Raw genomic sequence first — 20,691 nt, 5'->3', positions numbered from 1 at the left:
TCTTTTTTAAAAATAAACTCCAGGCCGTGCGCGGTAGCTCACGCCTGTAATCCCAGCACTTTGGGAGGCCGAGGCGGGTGGATCACGAGGTCAAGAGATCGAGACCATCCTGGTCAACATGGTGAAACCCCGTCTCTATTAAAAATACAAAAAATTAGCTGGGCATGGTGGCGCGTGCCTGTAATCCCAGCTACTCAGGAGGCGGAGGTTGTGGTGAGCCAAGATCGCGCCATTGCACTCCAGCCTGGGTAACAAGAGCGAAACTCCATCTCAAAAATTAATTAATTAATTAATTAATTTAAAAAAATAAACTCCAAATGGACACAAGAAGAAACAGAAAATCTTAACAGTTAAAGAAATTGAATATTAAAGAAATTGAATCTGTATATTGAATTGTTCTATGTCTATGAAATTGAATAGTTTATTAAAGGAATTGAAAAAAATTAAAACTTTTCACAAGGGCTTCAATGGTGAATCTTCACACGGAATAAATAATAATCTTACACAAACTCTTCCACTTCAATTTACTAAGTTTTTTAATCTTTGGCTAGGTAAATCAGGAATTTAGTCTAAAAGGAGGGAAGAAAAAGAAGACAAGTGTTCTTAGAGTTGTCGCCAAAGTGGCCTACAACCTCTCAGCAAATTTGCTCTCTTGACCAGAAACACTACATTTTAAAAAGAGTTTACTCCCCAAGGGGCCAAGGAGAGTTCACAACTTTAGAAACATAATCGTAGTTTTTCTTATTGTGTGTTCGGGATAAGGGATTTGACGTTCTACATTGTAAATCTACAGGAGAAGAAAAAGCTATAAGCAAACTTTTTCATTAAGTCCATCAGCTCAGTGGTAATATAAAGTACTTAGGGCACTGCCTAGTTTATAGCAGTAACTCAATTTTTTTGTTCCATTCTCATTTTAACTTTCAAATCTGCAGCTTGTAGTAGATACTTGTTTATTGCCCCTAGTTTCCACTTATCTTCTTGGACAATAGTCCTGAAATTCTCCTGTGCAGAAACTATCTTACCTCTATTCACAACCCATATATAGATGACCCTATACTTGTGCTTTAGAGGTCAAAAAGCACCATGGACCAATGAAGTCCAGTGAAACCATGATGGTTAATTTTATGTATCAATTTGACTTGGCCATGGGATGGTCAAACATTATTCTGGGTGTTTCTATGACAATGTTTTTGGATGAGACTGACATTTAAATTAGTAGGCTGAGTAAAGCAGATTTCCCCCTCATGTGGGTGGGCCTCATCCATCAGTTGAAGTCCTGACTAGAACAACATGGTTGACTCTCTCCTAAATAAGATGGAATTCCTCCTGTCTGACTACCTTCAAACTGAAACAGGGGCTTTTCTGGGGTCCTCTGGAATGGAACTACACCATCAGTTCTCCTGGTTCTCAGGCCTTCAGACTTGTACTTTGGACTTGCACCATCAGCTCTCCTGGGTCTTGAGATTGCTGACTCACTCTGCAGATCTTGACATTTGTCAGCCTCCATAATCATGGGAGCCAATTCTTTATAATGAATCTCTTTATATATCAAGAGATTGCGTAAATGTGTGTGTGTGTGTGTGTGTGTGTGTATATATATATATATATATATATATATAAACATTTATATATTTTATATATGAGGGCAATAAAGCTAAAAGTGAAGCCATTCAGAGGATGGGGAGCAGAGAGAGGGATCCTGGGGACATCAGCTAAGCCCTCATTTAAGTTGCGCCTGAGCTCCCCTGGATCTTTCAACTTTTCAGCATCTATCAGCCAATACATTCTTTTCTTCCATGAGAATCTGGGTTGAATTTTTTGTCACAACCAAAAGAAGTGTTTTCTGTAATGAACACACACACACACGTATACACAGACACATGCACACACATACACATGTACACACATACGCAAACACATACACACATACACAAACATACACAAACACACACAGATGTCCCTGATTTTTCTTATTTTTATTGATTCTGATTAAAGTATGCTTTACTTAATAGGTAGGGCATTTTCTTTTCTTTTTTTACACCAGCACTGAACAATCAAACTTTCTGCAGGGATGGAAGTGTTTTACATCTGCACTGTCCAGTGAAGTCCCTTGACTGGGTAAAAGGGCCTGGAAAGAGAATGTTGACCAAGAAGAGAAGAGGCCAAGGACAGGGTTCTGATGAAGGAGGAAAAGCTAGCAGATGAGAAATGGCCAGTAGAGTAGGAGTCCAGATAAATGTGTAGCACAGAAGCCTAGAAAAGAACATATCTCAAGAAGGGGGAACCAACCATTCCTTCTGTGTGCAGCTGAGAAATCAAAGAAGATGTGAGTAGAGAACTGCTGTTACTGATGAATGCCCATCCAGTGCTGTGGCAGAGATGAAAGCCCACTGGAGTGAGCTGAGGATGAGAATTAATGATGAGGAAATATAGACCTTGAACTTGGATGACTCCCTCCAGAAATTTTTCAGTGACAGATAACAGGGAACCGGGCAATAGCTCAAGGCAGTATAGGATCACTTTTCTTGATAGAGGTGATGCTAAGTCATTTTTATAATACATGCTAATGGGAAAGAGCCAGTAGTGAAGGAGAAATCAGTAGTGCACAAGAGGAAGGAGATAACTTCAGGATTGACATCTTAGGAAGGTGAGAGGGGTCAAATCCAGAACATACACAGGCTTCTCTGCAAGCAGGACCCTTTATGTTTAACACAGCACTGACTCAATAAATAAACTGAAACTTGGAAAAGTAGAAACAGAAAGCCAGTGTTCTTCCCCACCACCATGCCATAAAACTGCTTTTCTCAACTTGTACTTTCCTGCTCCTGGACAAAAGCTCCAGAACATCTCATGGCTTTTTCAGTTACTCTCAGATAACAACAACAAAAAAGTCCATTAGTTGTGTTTAGCACCCTGTGTATTATCAACACTCCAAAATTTAATTTAAAGTTTCTCCTCTCCTCTAGCTCTGGCCTTTCCCAACCAGGAAATGACCAGTGAGGGAAGGGGAGGAGAAGTTGCTTCTCCTTTCCTGCTTGCTTCACAGTCAGTCTGACCTGCTGGTTTTTGGGGTTTGTTTGTTTGTTTGTTTATTTGTTTGTTTTTTCAATTTGATGGTTGGAATCCAGTAGGGAAGAAAAGTAAAAGAAAGGCCTGATTTGGTTGGCATGTTATAATTCAGCACAGATGCCCTTTCAGGACACAGAATTTAAATACTAATTCACTTTCTTTTGAAGCATTTTTATAGATTTTTCAAAGACTTCCAACAGATAAGAATCTCCAAAAGATATCAGATGGACTCTTGCCCCATGGTTTTTAACAGTTCATCTCCATCTGTTGGGGTCAACTTCTCTCAAGGTCCTCTTGGTGTCTATCACAAAATGACCTAATATGGTCCCTTCCTTGCGGCCTTCATCTGACTGAGGGGAAATACCTTTGCCCATCAAACCCTGGAAGTACAACTCATGATCAATGAAACTCTCTTTTCCATGGCTCCAGAGCAGCAAACTAGAAATAATCTCCCCTATTCAGACTTCTCATGTTTCCCTTCTTACTCCAGGGGACACATGTCAACTTCTCTGAGAGTTTATCTTACAGCTCCCCTTAGTTGGTTTGAAATGGCAGACACATTCCCCACTCTTCCTCCCCACGGCCCCCACACACTGACAACTCTCTCCAAAGATACTCTCCACCCTGGCATCTCTGACTCTATTATGTCACCTGGAGCTGGGCCATGGACTAATGCCAGCAACACAGATGTCACTATCTCTAAGCATATTCTGCCTAGATGGTCTAATACCTCCCTTTGGAACACTGGAATATTTGGTTCTCAAACTTGGGATACCTGCCAAAACTCTGAGAGCAAATGAATCCCATTTAAATATTCTACAAGAAATCCATAAAAAGAAGGTGAGTGCATAAACAGTCAGTGTCACTGCTGCGGCCAGAGTTCGCCTGATATTGCATTTGGCTTTCACAAATTGTTCCTTCCAGCATCCTTCTTCCTAACCATTTATCTTTCTTATACTCTAGAGCAGAAGTAGGAAAGGGCAGGGAGATCACATGCCATTGCAAAGTTTGTTAACTGCACAAGGCACCTGGCTGAGGAGGTGAATGAAATATAAAGTACTGCATTAGGGCCCCAGCTTGGGGCTGCACAGTCCCTCAGGAGAACTTGTTTTATTTCATTCTCAAAAAGGTGTCTCATAGCTTAGCAAAGGCCCTGGAAAGGAGCCACAAAAGCACAGGAGCAATTACTGGTCCAAACAGAATAACGGCCCTGTGGTAGAAGATAGCACTATAATAGTAGGAAGAGATTTACCTTTGCCCAATAGGATAATGTGACCTAATTGAGAAAATCCAGGAGGCACACTGATTAGGGGTGGCCAGAAGGGATAAGCAAAGATAGACTTAAACCAGAGAGAATGAGCAGAATTTGAACTAGATTAAAAAGTTAGTTGAGCCAGTTAAATTCAAATGGAAAAGAAAACCCATCTAAAATTACTTCTCTCATTTTGAAATATTATTTGTCACTAGTTCATTGTTTTAAATATTAAAATATGTTACAGAAATGCTTCTATACCTCTTTGCACTAACAGGATTCCAGACCCTGCCCATGGGGTTATCAGCAATGTGATCTGAGTACATCTCCCACCCCTTCCCTTGCCTGGAATATCTGACCCTCTGAGGTCATCCGAAAGATGTGGCTCAGGGGATGGCTAAGAAATGCCATATGTCTATCAGTGGTAGAGGTAATGGTTGTTTGCATCTACCTTATGTTAATACTCAGAAATAAATATAAATTCTAGGAAGGAAGCTTCTGATTGTGTAGTTACGGTAAATTACTTTGGTTTAAACTCCCAACTGTACCTAGTCTGGTGAGAGAGTGAGTGGGAGTGAGCAAGTAAGACAAAAGAGGAAGATTGATTCTGGTATTAAGTTTCTCAGAAACTCTTAGCTACACGTTGGCTTCTTCTTGATATAACACAAAACAAATTATTCTCCTAAATAAAGAGAAAATATTAAAAACTTCTTTTTTTTTTAATTTTTGAGACAGGGTCTCACTGTTTTGCCAAGGCTGGAGTGCAGTGGGATAATCCCGGCTCACTGCATCCTTGACTTCTCAGGCTCAAGTGATCCTTCCACCTCAGCCTCCCAAGTTGCTGGGACGACAGGCACAAGCCACCATGCCCAGCTAATTAAAAAAAAAATTTTTTTGTACAGATGGTGTCCCATTATGTGGTCCAGGCTGGTCTTGAACTCCTGGTCTCAAGTGATCCTCACACCTTGGCCTTCCAAAGTGCTGAGGTTACTGATGTAAGCCACTGAGCCAGGCCAAAAAATTCTAATCCATGAGAGAGTAACACAAAGCCCTAAAGTAAATTACCTTGTTTATTAAAGAATAAAGGTAGCCCTGAAGGCAGATACTTTCTTCTCCTAGCTCACATTGCATTTAGTATTCAGTATAGCCTGCTATTTATAAAGTTATCCAAAGGCATCTTGGCATGAATCAAACCATGCAGACAAGACAACACCACTTCCCTGGGAATTGCTAAGCTTCCTTGAGTCTCTCCCCTATCAACAGAGGCAGAGAGGTGCTGCCTCAATCCTGGCATACTGGAGACATGATTTTCCACTGCAAGTTGCATCCTATTCCATATCCACATGAGATCCTGACAGCTGATGCCTAAAGTAGACAGTGAGCCTCTGAGCAGGTTCACTGTTGATGGGCGTGTCACTAAAATTCACTTCAGTTGTATAGAACCAAACCAAGTATTATAGGAGAAGGCATCTGCCTTGCAACCAGAAAATAGACGTTGCTCTCTATCCGAGCCTTAGAGATTCTCAGCACTGCAGGACAATAAACACGAACAGGTTGGACTACTTGCCTGATGTAAGAATTCCTCTTTAGCATCTTTGTCAAATTCTCATCTATTGGTAGAAGTAGAATTGCTGGGTAGAAGAAAAGCGCATTATTACCTTTATAGGCACTATGAACTTACAGAACAAAAAGGTTATGACAAGCTATACTCCCTTCAATGAGGTTTTACGTTGTCTCCTATTCTCACTAACACCAGACATTCAACATTATCAGATTGTTTAGTTTTGTCAAATCTGATTTGCCAAATAGTGTATCTGCATATCTATATTCATATAGAGTAGGTATTAAAAATTTCTTTTGAGAGGCTGGAGTGCAGTGGCACCATCCCAGCTCACTGCAACCGCTGCCTCCATAATTTTCTGGGTTTAAACGATTCTCCTGCCTCAGCCTCCCAAGCAGCTGGGATTACAGGTGCACACCACCACACCTGGGTAATTTTTGTATTTTTGTAGAGACGGGGTTTCACCATGTTGGCCAGGCTGGTCTCAAATTCCTGACCTCAAGTAATCCACTGGTATTGGCCTCCCAAAGTGCTGGGATTACAGGCATGAGCCACTGCACCCGGCCTAGTTTGTATTATTGATATTAGCAGGTTTATTGCTAATTAATTAGTGTTTCTTCTTTAATTGAGTTTTTCTTTTTCCTTGTTTTTTTCTGTATAAGCCTTTGATCTGCTACGTATGTTGCAAATTTTTTCCCATCTTTCTTGCTTTTTCTTTAACTTGGTTCCGAGTACATTCTGTCATGTAAAAAATTTAAATTTTCATGTGGCCAAATCCGTTGCTCTTTTAGGATTTCTTGATTTTACATTATGCTTAGAAAGACCTTTCCTATCTCATGATGATAAAAATACTCCTTCTCCTGGAGTTTTGTCATCTTTTTGCAAATCATTTATTCATCTAGATAGAGCCTGAATATAAATATCTAACATTTTTCTTTCCAAATATTTTAAAATGTATTTTATACCTCCACTTTCTCCAATCTGAATAGCTGAATGAATGAGAGTGAAAAATAGTGCTGGTAATCAGTTGAATGGTCTCTTATTGCTTTTCACCACCGCTTCAGATCCAGGACAAAAAAAAAAGGGACTGAATTCCCGTTCTGTAGAAGTTACACCTCCCTCCTTATTTTGTCATATCTTCCCTGAGTCTAAGTAATAATTAGTTAGCAAAGTAATATAATTGGAAAAATTGCTTCTCTGAGATGTGTGGATACTTTCACATTCACTGACTAAGGTCTTATCACAATTTTCTTAAGGAACAACTCTCTATCCTAAATGCCAGACCAATGATATGATCTTTGGCAATGTACTCTGGAAGAAATAAAGTAACATCTCATTCATTCCTTGCTATCTTTGGATGACAGTCTATGGAGTATGGGTGTATTTGTAGGGGTGAAAGTGACCAAAAAAAAAAAAAAAAAAGGCAAGCCATATAAAGATTGTATCTGTTAAAAATGAACACATTTAAATTTCTGCAAAGATTCCAGACACTGTTTTAAGACAGCTGAAAAATCACAAAACTATTCTGCCCACATGCCCCGAATATTCTATCTCACCATAGCCCTCTTGGATTTGCACATACCAAAACGCTCAAGGGCCATTTCCTGAATTTCTCCCAAATGTTCCGATAACACTTCAGCTTAGATTAATTCAAATTCCAAGGAAAACACCAAGTGATTTATAACAAGGAAAAAGAGGTATTTGAACTAAAACCACAATCAACAGTAATTTACAAACTGAAGATAATTTTATGTCACTACTCAATTTTGGAAAAGCAACCCTTGTAGGAATTTCCCTTCTCTCCCCCAATATACAAATAGCCAGCCTTTTCATATGGACATCACTATTTACAGTAAATGGAAGATGTTGCATCTCACTTCTAAAAATAGGTAAGATAGTCTATAAAAGGAGATGTCTCACTTCAAATAATCCCTTTTACTTATTAAAAGATATTTATATTTTATCATATAGAGATTATTTCTTTATGGAGTCAAAAGATAGATGGCCAGGTACAGTGGCTCATGCCTATAATCCTAGCACTTTGTGAGGGTGAGGCAGGAGGCTCACTTGAGCCCAGGTGTTTGAGATCAGCCTGGACAACACAGTGGGACCCCATCTCTACAAAATAAAACTTTTTTAAAAAAGATAGATGTGTCACTTAACTTTGTTGAAGTTGATCTAGAGTTATAGGTTGGACTGAAAATTATAAAATTGCAATTTATTTAAAAAATGTTAAAGTATCAAGTTAGCTTTTATCTTTATAAGGATATTATTGCATCCTTTGCTATACTGAAAAATTTAAGCTCCTATATTATTTTATTCATGATAAAAATTGCTACATCAAAACATATTGGAAAATATACATACTTTGATAAATTTTATTAAGCAGTGGTCTTTCACCAATGATTATACAGTCATGTATCACTTAACAATGATGGGGATACATTCTGGGAAATACATTGTTAGATGATTTTGTCACTGTGCAAACATCATAGAGTGTACTTACACAAACCTAAAGGGTATATAGCTGACTACCCACCTAGGTTATATGGTATAGCCTATTGCTCCTAGGCTACGAACCCATTCAGCATGTGACTGTGCTGAATACTATAGGCAATTATAACACCATGGTAAGTATTTATATATTGAAACATAGAAAAGATAGAGTAAAAAATATAGTACTATAAACATATGGGGCTACTGTCATATATGCAGCCTACTGTTGACCAAAACATCATTATGCAGTGGATAGCTATCTTTTAAAATTCTCACTCTTATTTCATCCAAGTAGTCAATCTTAATTAATTTTGTCCCCAAAATTTGTAAAAAAGAAAAATATAGGAAAACAGTTCAGTTTGTAACAGGGGCAGCAGAGGAGAAGGTTATAGCTTAGAAATTTGAAAGAATAGTTCTGTTAAAACAAGCAAAAGCAAAAGACATTTAAAGTTACCAAGCAACTGTGAAAGGAAGATTGTGAGGCTGAGTGAAAATGATTGATTGGGCTATATAACTTTAAATATCAGCTGGACTTGTTACCATTTAAAAATAGATTCCAAGCAAAAGAATAAAAACCCTTATTTTATAGTTATCATCTTGTCCAAACATTAGTTGAGATGGGCAGAATAACAGCCCCCAAAGATGTTCAGTGCCTACCTGCTGGAACTTGTGAATATATTACTTTATGTGGCAGAAGGGACTTTGCAGATGTGATTAAGAATCTTGAGATGAGACTACAATTAATAATAAATTATAATATTATCTGCATTATCTAGGCAGGCCAGATGTAATTAGAAGGGTCCTTCTAAGAGGGAGGCAAGGGAGCTCAAGTGAGAGATGCAATGCTAGAAGCAGAGAATCAGAGAGATTTGAAGGCGTTACATTACCAGCTTAGAAAATGGAGGAAGGGGCTTTAAGCCAAGGAATGCTAGTGGTCTCTAGAAGCCAGAAAGCAAGGAAATGGATTCTCCCTGGAATCTCCAGAGGGAATACAGCCCTGCAAACACCTTGACTTTAGCCCAGTGAAACTGATTTTGGACTTCTGACCTCCAGAACCATAAGACAACACATCTGTGTTTTGTTAATGCTGCTAAACTTGTACTAATTTGTTACAGTGGCAAGAGGATACTAATATGTTAGTACGGCCCAAGCCATCTGTGAAATGCATACATTTGTACTCATTTGAACAGGGGATCTCCATATGGGTCTCACATCTGTCTATGTGAAGAGCTTTGTGAAACAGTATTCTGGACAGGTGAATGCACAGGGCTAGCAGCATAGAGGAAGTGTGGAAGGAAAAGAGCTGGAGAAGAACCGATGGGTCCAGAGGACCACATTTGCAGTAGAAAAGACCCAAGGTAAGGGAATGAAGATCACTGTAGGATACCAGTGCCTCTGCAATGAAGGTTTCAAGGTGAAGACCAACTCTAGTAAACAACTTGGTGGAGATACTGATCCCTATCCTCATTTTTAATTTTTTAAAATCTTTCTTAACCAGCCAACAGCAGAACTTTTAAATGTATTTGCTGCACTTACAAACGTCTTGAGAAATATGTAATGCATGATTTCAAAATGTGCCTGGACAGTTGTCTGAGTGGGAAGCAAACACAATCAGTCTGTGTCCTATTTCCTGGCGAGTGGCTTACTGGGCATCTCTGGGGCAGGCTGGTGGAGAACAGAGCTCTTCTTTCTGGCATATAACACTCAGTGAGGTCAAATACTATCACGCCTGGCTCAGACAGGACCCAGGGCTATTAGGGGAGAACAGAAGGGCAGGTGCCTGAGGCTTTGAGTAAAGGAGAAGGTGCTCATCCACCTGCATCCTGGCTCTGGGTCAGGCTGCCCCAGAGTGCAGAAATCAAGGGCAACAGATCTCTGCTGCTCCTGCCATCATCACCTGTTCATCCTTCCTGCGGCTGATGTCCCACAAGCCTCTAGGTGACCCAATCCTGGCATCCCAGGCTCAGTTATGTGTGGAGTCTGCAGAAGCTGCTCCCCAGCCCAAGTGCGCAGGGTGCTACTGGTCCAGCCTCCTTTTCTCTTTGACTGGTTCTTCCTGAAATTCACTTGTCTGGCCACACAGAATGTGCTAAAGCTTGCTAACAACTGTAAACTGGAATCCTCTGGCATATATGTGTGTCTACTCTGCTAAGTGGCTTAAAAAATTACTTATAAAATGCTTCAAACATATAAAAAAATATAAGAAATAGTACAATAAGCACATATGTACCTGGTATCTAGATTCAATCATTGTTAACATTTTTACTGTGTATGTTTTTGTGGAGAGAGAAAGAGTTAAGGAAAGGAAGGAATTCTGAAGTAAATTACAGACAACATTCTCACTTCAACATTTCATACCTTAGTCTCTTTTAATCTTTCTAATCTACAGCAGTCTCCCAGCCCTGGTCTGTTTTTCGTTGTTGGTGGTGGTGGTGTTTTTTAATGACTTTGACTTACTGAAGAGACCAGAGCAGTGTGTCTTATGAGACAGCTCATATTCTGAACATGTCTGATTGTTTCCTTGTGATACACATGATGCTTTAAAAATATATGTGGTTTTGAATGAATAGCCTACAGTTAGAATTCAGGCAATTTTATGTAAAATTCTGGATTTCTGGCTTTAAAAAATAAAATAAAAAAAAAAATCAAAAGACCTGGCAGTGCCTGGTGTGTATTCCTGACTGGTTACAATTTGTGGTCCAGTATATGAGCTGCTGCCTTTGAGAGGGTACCACATTGTAGCTGTGTCAAGTGCTATTCCTCATTGTGTCAAATCAACTACCAACACACCTCATCCATTTGTGTAGTCCCTAAGGGTAACTGAGTTTAGAACTGTTTCAGTCCAGGTCCTCCACAAAAACTGGACCAACAGGCTATCCATGAAAACATTTGTTTTAAGGAATTGGCTCACGTGATTGTAGGGGCTGGCAAGTCCAAAGTCCACAGGGCAGGTGGGCATGCTGGTAACTCAAGAAGGATTTTGATGTTACAGTCTCCCAGAATTCCATCTTCTCTGGGAAACCTCAGTTTTGGCTTTTAAAACCTGCACTGATTGGTGAAGCACACCCACATTATGGAGGGTAATAACCCCTGCTTAAAGTGAATTGATTGTAGATGTTGACCACATCTACTAAATACCTTCACAGCAACATCTAGACTAGGGTTTGACCAAATGACTGGGCACCATAGCCTAGCCAAGTTGCCACACAAAACTGAGCATCACAAGGACTTTGTTTTAGAATGAAACATAAGAATATTGCTTGTACATAGCTTTCTTCTCCCAAAACCTTTCTCCTGCTTCATATTTGCTTTCCCTTACAACAAACTTAGTGACTTAAAACACCAATTTATTATCTCATAATTTTCATAGCTCAGAAGTCTGGACATAGTATACCTAGATTCTCTTCTCAGGGTCTTCCCTGATTGAAATCAAGGCGGGGCTGCATTTTCCTCTAGGGTTTAGGGTCCTTTTCCATGCCCTCTGGCTGTTGGCAGATTTCATTTCCTTACAATTGTAGGACTGAACTCTGCCAGCTGGGAACCACTTCCAGCATTTAGACGTCATCTACGTTCCTTACCACGTGGCACCTTCTATTCTTAGGCCAATAAAAACATGTTAAATTCTCCTGTGTCAAATTTCTGCCTTCCTTGTCAGCCACCATCTGGCGAAAACACTCTGATTTTAAAGGACTTATGTTATTCAATCAGGCCACCAGATCATCCCCCTTTCTTAAGTAAACTGTGCCATATAACATTACCTAATCACAGGAGTAAAGTCCATTACACTAGTCTTGCATCATATTTATTGTGCAGGGTGCATGCACATGGAGGGGTTCCAGAATCCTGGGGCCCTCTTAGAATTCTGCCTACAACATGCTTTTTCAAGTTATTTGCAAAAGGTTTTACCCTCTATATTCAAGAAAAAAACAGAATTAAAGTGAAATGATCAAAAATAAGTGAAGGAGCAAACCCGTTTTCCTAATAAGTAGCTAGTGGCTGAGCCATATCTTCCCATATAAGAAATCAAGAGAACTATCAAATAGAGCCTCACTAAATAATGCATTCTCATAAAATGTAAACAGGATCTCCCTTTCTTCCCTTATGCAACTCTGCCTCCAGATAAGAGTTTACTCATCTTTTCCTATTTTGAGATTTATTGGTAGCTTCTTATAAAACCAGCCTCAGTTGCACCCAGCCAAACAGACATAAAAGACCTATGAAAGCAAAACTCGAGCCCAAACAAAGAGCTGCCCTAACTCTTTTGGGATTGTATTTTTAAGTGATCACAAAAGAGAGAGAAGAAAAAAATATCCCAAGCAGAGACCCATCAATACAGAAGGCTTATAGTGGTAATTCAAGTTCCTTACACTCAGTTTCTTGTAGATTGTTATCTGGTGTTTTTAAGGAAACGGGATGGAAGGTGGAAAAGGCAACCTTGAAGAAGTGTGCAAAAACAAAATTCCAGACTTACAGAAATGATGACTGGACCACAAAATGTGCAGTCACACTTACGGGTGTTATCTTTTCATAACTCCTTCCTGTGTTTCTTCTGGGCCATTTTACCAAGAGATGTCATACATTCATCTGCCAAAAAATACAGCAGCAGCAAATGAGCCACTTATTCATCAAATTTCTATTACACATGGATCTCTACTGTTGTTATACCATGGTCACTCAGTCCTTGCCCCAGAATGTTTTCCCAGAAAACTTTTATAGGAAAATTTTTAAAAAAAAGAAACATGCTTCAGTTCTTTTACTTTTCTCTTACTGGAAAAACTAAAAAGAAATCCAGGTATCACTGGCTGAGAAGAACTCATTTTTCTACGATCCAATTTACAATCCTATGCAACAGAGAAGAATCTAAGCCATTAAAAATGGTTATGAGTAATGCTTACATACCTATTTCAGCCTATTATATGATAGACTGCATTTGACCATCAACTCAGAAATCTGTTGAAATGTACTGTTGGAAGTCCCCATCAGGAGAACTTTTCCTCATTGAGAAGCCACAAATAATACCTCACTTGAAGTGTGATTAGAAAAGTTTACAAGGAACTGAAATATTCTCATGAATTTCAATGTTTAATTTAAGCATGTCTTCCCCAAAAGAAATCTAAATAAAAACTTTGCCAAATACCTCTGACAGCAAGGAGAACTAATACTTGAATCTCCTGCCAAGTGTCCCAAGAGGTTGAGAATAATGATATCCATCTCAAGAGAATTTGTAGGTCATGGATTTTCCCTCCAATCCCAAAGTTTTGGGGGCTGTTTGTTTATGCCTAAGATATTTATTATTATATGTATTAAATGATGAAGAGGAGAGGGGATGGGGGACAAAGAAATAATGAATTGGTTTTCTTGCAAGTTATAACCAAAGGAGAAAGACACACATGGCATGCTGACGAAGAACATTGGTAGCATAGCCAAGGCAGAGGCTGGGAGGAGTCACTGAAAGCATTTAGTCATTCATCATCCCTATCCCCAAAAATCCTGAGTAGGAAACTGGAAAAAGAGCCTTTTTGGGGGGTCAGTCAGAGCCCATTGAACCAATTTCCTTGCCTCATCTGTAAATTAAAGCCACTTTTTATCACCCAGACTTTATTTCAAAGGAAGGTAAGAATAAGAATCTTATAAACACAAGTCTTCTTGACAACATAAATTATAGTTCCCAGAACTTTCCTTCATGTATTCCAATGTTATTACCAGTTTACCACAATTACGAGCTATTCTCCTAGAGATATCTAAAAGGTGAGCTATTTAAGTCAACGCCTCCTACAAGTAAATAACTTCTCAGCTCTCAAGTTTCATCCATCCAACATTTCCTTCTTTATTGTACTCCCTACTCTCCCTCTTGACTAAGGAAAATTAGATTCTCTTCTCTGGCTTAGCATTCATTTTGCATGAGTTCTCACTTCCCCATGACAGTTCCACATCCGACAGCACCCCTTCTATGAGGATAATTCTCTTTGACTGAAAGACACAAGTATTTGTTCAATGTCTACTATATGTCCATAATATTGGCTTACAGACTAAGGCAGAATCTCTCAAGTTTGCCATTATTGACATTTTGAGATGGAACCTCCTTTTTGTAGGGGGCCATCTTGTTATAGAATGTTTAGCATCATCCCTGGCCTCTATTCACTAGATTCTAGAAGCACCTCCCTCCCCAGATGTGACAACCAAGAATATCTCCAAACATTGTTAAATGTCCCTAAGTAGCAAATTTGTCCCCAGTTGAGAACAAGTAGACTAAGGGAATTTCAAAAGAAATAGAAGAAAGAGTCACTTTCCTTGAGGAGTTTAAAATTTTATGCAGACATAGATTGTTATAGAGAAGCATCTTTATAAATGATTTATGAACTCTTTCTTTTTATTAGTAAATACATTGAGTGAGGCACAGAGACATTAGGTGACTTGCTCAGTCAGTCATACATCAGAAATATTCCAGAAAAAAAGGCAGCATATAATCAAGCCTAAATTGCATTTGTGTAGACCACACATGCCATGAAAACCTAAAGGGAGAGAATAATGCTAGTTAATAGTGGCATGAAGGAGGTAGTACCTCCAAGGATGAGCACTTGAAGGCAGGGAGAAGAAGGAAGGGGATGCCTGGCATGATCGTGCATGATCACAACATATGCAAAGGCTTAAAGGTAAGAGTAGAGCATGGAGCTTTAGAGGAACAAGGCAAGAACTAACTCAGAATGGCCAAAGCTAAGGTTGGAGAGGTTGAATGGATCCAAATTCTGCAGGATGCTGACTTCCTGGATTAAGTCCTGGATCTTATCAAGAGCCCTTCAAAAAATGATTTCTGACATCCTCTTAAGGAAGGCAGAAAAACTGAAAACGCACTAATTGGGAGTGAAGAGATCTGAGTTCTAGTCCTAGCAATTCACTGACAGCTATATGACTTGGACAAGCTCATTTATTTCCCTTGGCCCCAGTACCTGCATCTGAACAATGGGGGTCGAACTGGATGATCCCTGAGCTCCTTTCCAGCTCTTGCTTGTTCTGATTGACACCTGCTGTCACTTGCACTGATGGTCAAAGAGTTGTTTGCTGCTTGCCCTGATGTGTCTCAGCAGGTACCCTAAGGAGCCCTTGAGGGGAGGGTGCTGTAACTTCTGGCCCAACCACAGGAGATCAAATCCACATGTGAGCAGCCTGATTGCAAATAAATGTGCTGGAAAACCAAATGTTCCTGATTAGTTGCAGTGTTTCTGTTATTGAATAAGGCCTGCCATTTCCTGACTTTTACTAAACACAGATTGCAGTTTACTGGGTTCGGAAAAAAATAATGTACAACAGCTGAAGAGTAAGTGAAAGACGAACAAGTCACTGACATGTGCACATGTAGTCCCAGCTACTCAGGAGACAAAGGCAGGAGAATCACTTGATCCCAGAAAGCGGGATTGCAGTGAGCCAAGATTGCACCACTGTACTCCAGCCTGGGTGACAAAGCAATACTGTGTCTCAAAAAAAAAAAAAAAAAATTGAGAAATGTATTTGTAATGTCTAAAACCAAAGAGAAATGACAACTAGAATATATATGGAATTCCTGCAGGTCAGAAAAAGAAAGCAATCCCAACAGAAAAATTAACAAAGTCTATAAACGAACAATTTCCAAAAACAAAAAAACTATCTGGTATATCATCAAATACTCAAAAGTAAAGATAATTAGTAAAATGGAAAATTAAAGAAATGATGAGATTTTTATTTATACCTGTTAGACTAGTAGAAAATTAGGAAGCCGTATAATGGGCAGTGTTGGCAGAAACGTTTGAACTTAACGTGGACTATTGGTAGGACCAAGCTGGAGACAAATCTGGCAGATACTTAGTTTAGCAAAGTCCACTCAAACCTATGACCTTTGCTGAGTGAATATCTGTCTTAGTTTCCTTTTAAGTTTCTTTTAAAAAACTTTTATTATAAAGACAATTTATAACTATATTTATGGAGTACAAAGTGATACTATGACTTATGAATACAATATGAAATAAATCAAGCTAATTAACATATTCATTACCTCAAATGCTTTGATTCATATCAAATACTTTTATCATTTTTCGTGATCAGAACATCTGAAATTTATTCTTAGGCATTTTGAAATATGCAGTACACTATTATTAAATATATTCACACACTATGCAATAGAGCTCAATGAAAAAATATTTATTCCTTCTAACAGAGACTTCATGCCCTTTGACATCATCTCTCCATTTCCCCTGCCCCCAGCCTCTGTAACCACCATTCCAACCTCTGCTCTATGAATTTGGTTGTTTTAGAATCCACATATATGTGGGAATATGAGGTAACTGTCTTTCTGTGCCTGGCTCATTTTACTTAGCATGTTCTCCAATTCCATCTATGTTGTTGCAAATGACAGAATTTCATGTTTTTTGTGTTTTTCTTTTCTTTTTTTTTTTTTTCTTTGAGATAGAGCCTCACTCTGTCACCCAGGCTTCAATCCAGTGGCACGATCTCGGGTCACTGCAACTTCTGCCTCCTAAGTTCAAGCAATGGCACACCAGGCTAATTTTTGTATTTTTAGTAGAGACAGGGTTTCACCATGTTGGCCAAGCTGGTCTCAAACTCATGGCCTCAAGTGATCCACCCACCTCAGCCTCTCAAAGTGCTGGAATTACAGGTATGTGCCGCCATGCCAGGCTAATGTTTCTATTTTTAGTAGAGATGGGGTTTCGCCATGTTGGCCAGGCTGATCTCAATCTCCTGCCCTCAAGTGATCAGCCTGCTTCAGTCTCCCAAAGTGCTGGAATTCGAAGTGTGAGCCAACACTCCCTGTTTTTTGTTTTTGAGACAGGGTCTTGCTCTGTCACCCAGGCTGGGGTTGTATAATCATAGCTCACTGCAGCCTCAAAATCCTGGGCTCAAGGGGGCCTTCTACCTTAGCCTCCCAAGTAGCTGGGACTACAGGTGTGCCCACTATATCTGGCTAATTTTTAGAAAAAATTTTTGTAGAGATGGTGCCTTGCTATGTTGCCAAAGCTGATCTCAAACTCCTGGCCTCAAGAGATCCTCCACCTTGACCTCTCAAAATATTGGGATTATAGATGTGAGCCACTGCACCCAGTTTTTAAAGGCTCAGTGGTATTCCACATTTTCTTTCTCCATTTGTCTATTGATGGACACATAGGTTGATTCATAACTTGACAATTGCATATGGTGCTGCAATGAACATGGGAGTACAAGATGATTTCAAATCTCTTGGGTAAATGACCAGAAGTGAAATTGCCGGATCATACGGTAATTCTATTTTTATTTTTTAAGGAACCTCCATATAGTTTTCCATAATGGCTGGACTAATTTACATTTCTACCAACAGTTTACAAGGATTCTCTTTTCTCCACATCCCCACCAACATTTTTCATCTTTTTGATAATAGCCGTTCTGACAAGTGTTAAGTGATATTTCATTGTGGATTTAATTTGCATTTCCCTATTAATTAGCAATGTTGACTATTTTTCACATACCTATTGGCCATTTGTATACCTTCTTTTGAGAACCACTTACTCAGGTCCCTTGATCATTTCAAAATTGGGTTATTTATTAAAAATACTCCAACTTATATTTTGTAAGTGGTTTCACTAATGATAACAGTACCAACATTAATTAAACATTTTTATGTACCAGACCCTGTTCTTAACACTTGACATGAACCATTTCATCCAATACTCCACATAAACCTATTAAGGAGGCACTATTATTACCATCATTTTCAAAATGAAGAGTGTGAGGCACAGGGAAGTTAAGAAACTTTCCCAAGATCACACAGGTCAGAAGTATCAGGGCTAGGATTTAAACCCAGGCAGTCTGACTTTAGAATTTACAACCATAATGCCATATGGCCTCCCCTATGTATAAAAGATGGTTGGTTTTAATATTTTGATACAAAAATATAAGATTATGGTGTTTAAGACCTATGACCAAGTCACCATAGTGAGGGATTATCAAACTGTCACTCACACAGCAGTCTCTGCTTCATTGTCCTAGAGCAATATGCTAAATTAACTTTTGACATGGGTATCTAAAAAGCATTTCACCAGATTTTACACAGAGCCAAGCAATCTCTGAAGGCCATTGAAAAATTGTAATCCACTGGTAATAAAGTATCTCCCAATCTAATGTCTCACCAGAGTTCTAGGCTTCTGTTTCCCACTCCCTACAGCTCAGCACCCACATACTCTAGAATCTTATGCAGCGACACTCTCCTACTTGCACACCAAGCTCCACTTCACTCTTATTTTTAATGGCTTGAAGTAACCAAGTTCTTTCCTGCTTTACTTCCTTCATGTTTTCCCTTTGCCTAAAATGCTGTCATTTGAGTGAATAAAATAAATAAATGATAGCTGAATAAATGTATGAATAATACCAAATTCATCATCATTTTATCTAAACAACTCTGCTTCTGGTCCTTTCTCTCCCAAGCAATGATGTCTTGCTGGATTTCACGTTCTCCCTCTCCCTGGATATGTGATTAGTCACTAGACACAATAGATTCTCCCATGTGAAGTCTCCCACATGTAGCCATTCCTTTCCGTTACACCCTAGCCTCAGCTTATAACACTGGGTGTTTTATGCAACAGTCTTCTAACTGAACTTTGCCAATACTTCTTTCATTTATTGTTTCACAAATTATCTCTTTTGAACTGGATCTCATGCCAGGCACTGAGTTAGATGCTTTGGAGACAATGATGGATAAGACAGATATATCATCTATTCTCCTGAAGTTTACGGTAGCTTATGTATTTACATATTATGCTATTGACACATTAATTTTCCTTAAATGCCAAGATTCCTCCCCTTTAAAAATCTTCTATAGCTTCTTGTTGTCTAGAGAAAATAGTTCAAAGTTCTTAGTCTAATATTTTCTCCTACAAATTCATTTACCATTGCTCACCTGCCTATTCCCACTATGCCAGCTATAGATTTCCTGCTTGTAAATGTTCCATACTCTCTCCTGCCTTGGCTCTTTTGCTTGAGCCACTCCCCCTATCTGAAATGCCTTCTCCCTAACTTTTATTTAGGTCTCACTTTTCCCCCTCCAGCTTTATTAAGGTACAATTGACAAATAAAAATTGTATAAATTTAAGTTGTAAACATGATATTTTGTTACATATAAATATTATAAAGTGATTACCACAATCACACTAATTAACATATTTATCACCTCACATAGTCATAGTTACCTGGTTTTTTTTGTGGTTGTTGTTGCTATTCCTGCTTTTTGGTTTTGGTGATGAGAATGCTTAAGACCTACTCGTAGCATATTTCAAGCATACAGTACCTTATTGTTAACTATGGTCAGCATATTGTATAGTATATCTCCAGAACTTATTCATTTTATAACTGAAAGTTTTTACCCTTTGACCAAAATCCCCCATTCTCTCCCTCCACCCAAGTACCAGCAACCACTGTTTTACTCTCAGTTTCTATGAGTTCAACTTGCTTAGATTCTAGATGTATTGCTGTTTATTTCTTCTTACCAGTTCTGTTAATATTTGATTTATAGTAATATTACTAGTTAATGTTATACTAATACCAGTGTATTGGTATTGTCAGTTTATGTTAATATTATCAGTTAGGTTAATATTTGTTTTATATATTTAGTTGCTCCAATGTTGGGTGAATAAATCTTTACTATTGCTATATCTTCTTGAAGAAGCAATTCTTTTATCACTAAACAATTTTCTTCTTTCTTTATTGTGACAGTTTTTTACTTAAAGTCTCTTTTGTCTGATATAAGTATAACCATTCCTGCCCTACTTCTAGTTACCATTTTCATGGAATATCTCTTTCTACCCCTCTGCTCTCAGTCTATGTGTGTCCTCAAATCTAAAGTGAATCTCTCATAAAAAACATATAATTGTCTTGTTTTTAATCCATTCAGCCACTCTATTTTTTAATAGGAGAATTTAATCCATTTAAATTTAAAGTCATTTTTGATGGGTAAGATTTGCCATTTTTATTTTATTTCATAAGATGGAGTCTTGCTCTGTCTCTGAGGCTGGAGTGCAATGGCACAATCACACAATCATAGCTCACTGTAACCTTGAACTCCTGAAACTCCCGGGCTCAAGTGATCCTCCCACCTCAGCCTTGAGAGTGGCAAGGGCTACATGTGTGTACACCCATGCCTAAATAATCCTTTAAAATTTTTTGTAGAGACAGAATCTTGCTGTGTTGCTCAGGGTAGTATCAAACTCCTGGCCTCAAGTGATCCTCCTGCCTCCGCCATCCAAAGTGCTGGGATTATAGGCATGAGCCATTGTGCCTGCCTGCATTTTGTTAATTG

The 20,691-nt window shown here is 38.8% G+C and overlaps 1 protein-coding gene across 7 annotated transcripts in view; it reads right to left on the bottom strand.

Annotated features, from left to right (window-relative positions):
* Positions 1-20,691, bottom strand: part of LOC118143664 (uncharacterized) — a 215,908-nt gene that overhangs the window by 38,533 nt on the left and 156,684 nt on the right. For 5 of the 7 annotated variants that reach the window (XR_013523926.1, XM_078342574.1, XM_078342576.1 and 2 more), the window contains one exon: positions 12,891-12,962. The gene's annotated coding sequence lies outside the window, so the exon portion shown is untranslated. Of the gene's footprint in view, positions 1-393; positions 5,953-12,849; positions 12,963-20,691 lie in introns of those variants that run through there. The other 2 variants (XR_013523925.1, XR_013523924.1) reach the window with 2 other exon arrangements.

Source organism: Callithrix jacchus, chromosome 11 (assembly GCF_049354715.1).
Source record: "Callithrix jacchus isolate 240 chromosome 11, calJac240_pri, whole genome shotgun sequence".
NCBI classification, from domain to species: domain Eukaryota; kingdom Metazoa; phylum Chordata; class Mammalia; order Primates; family Cebidae; genus Callithrix; species Callithrix jacchus.
The sequence above is the reverse complement of the archived record's forward strand: the minus strand, read 5'-3'. Positions and strand labels throughout refer to the sequence as shown.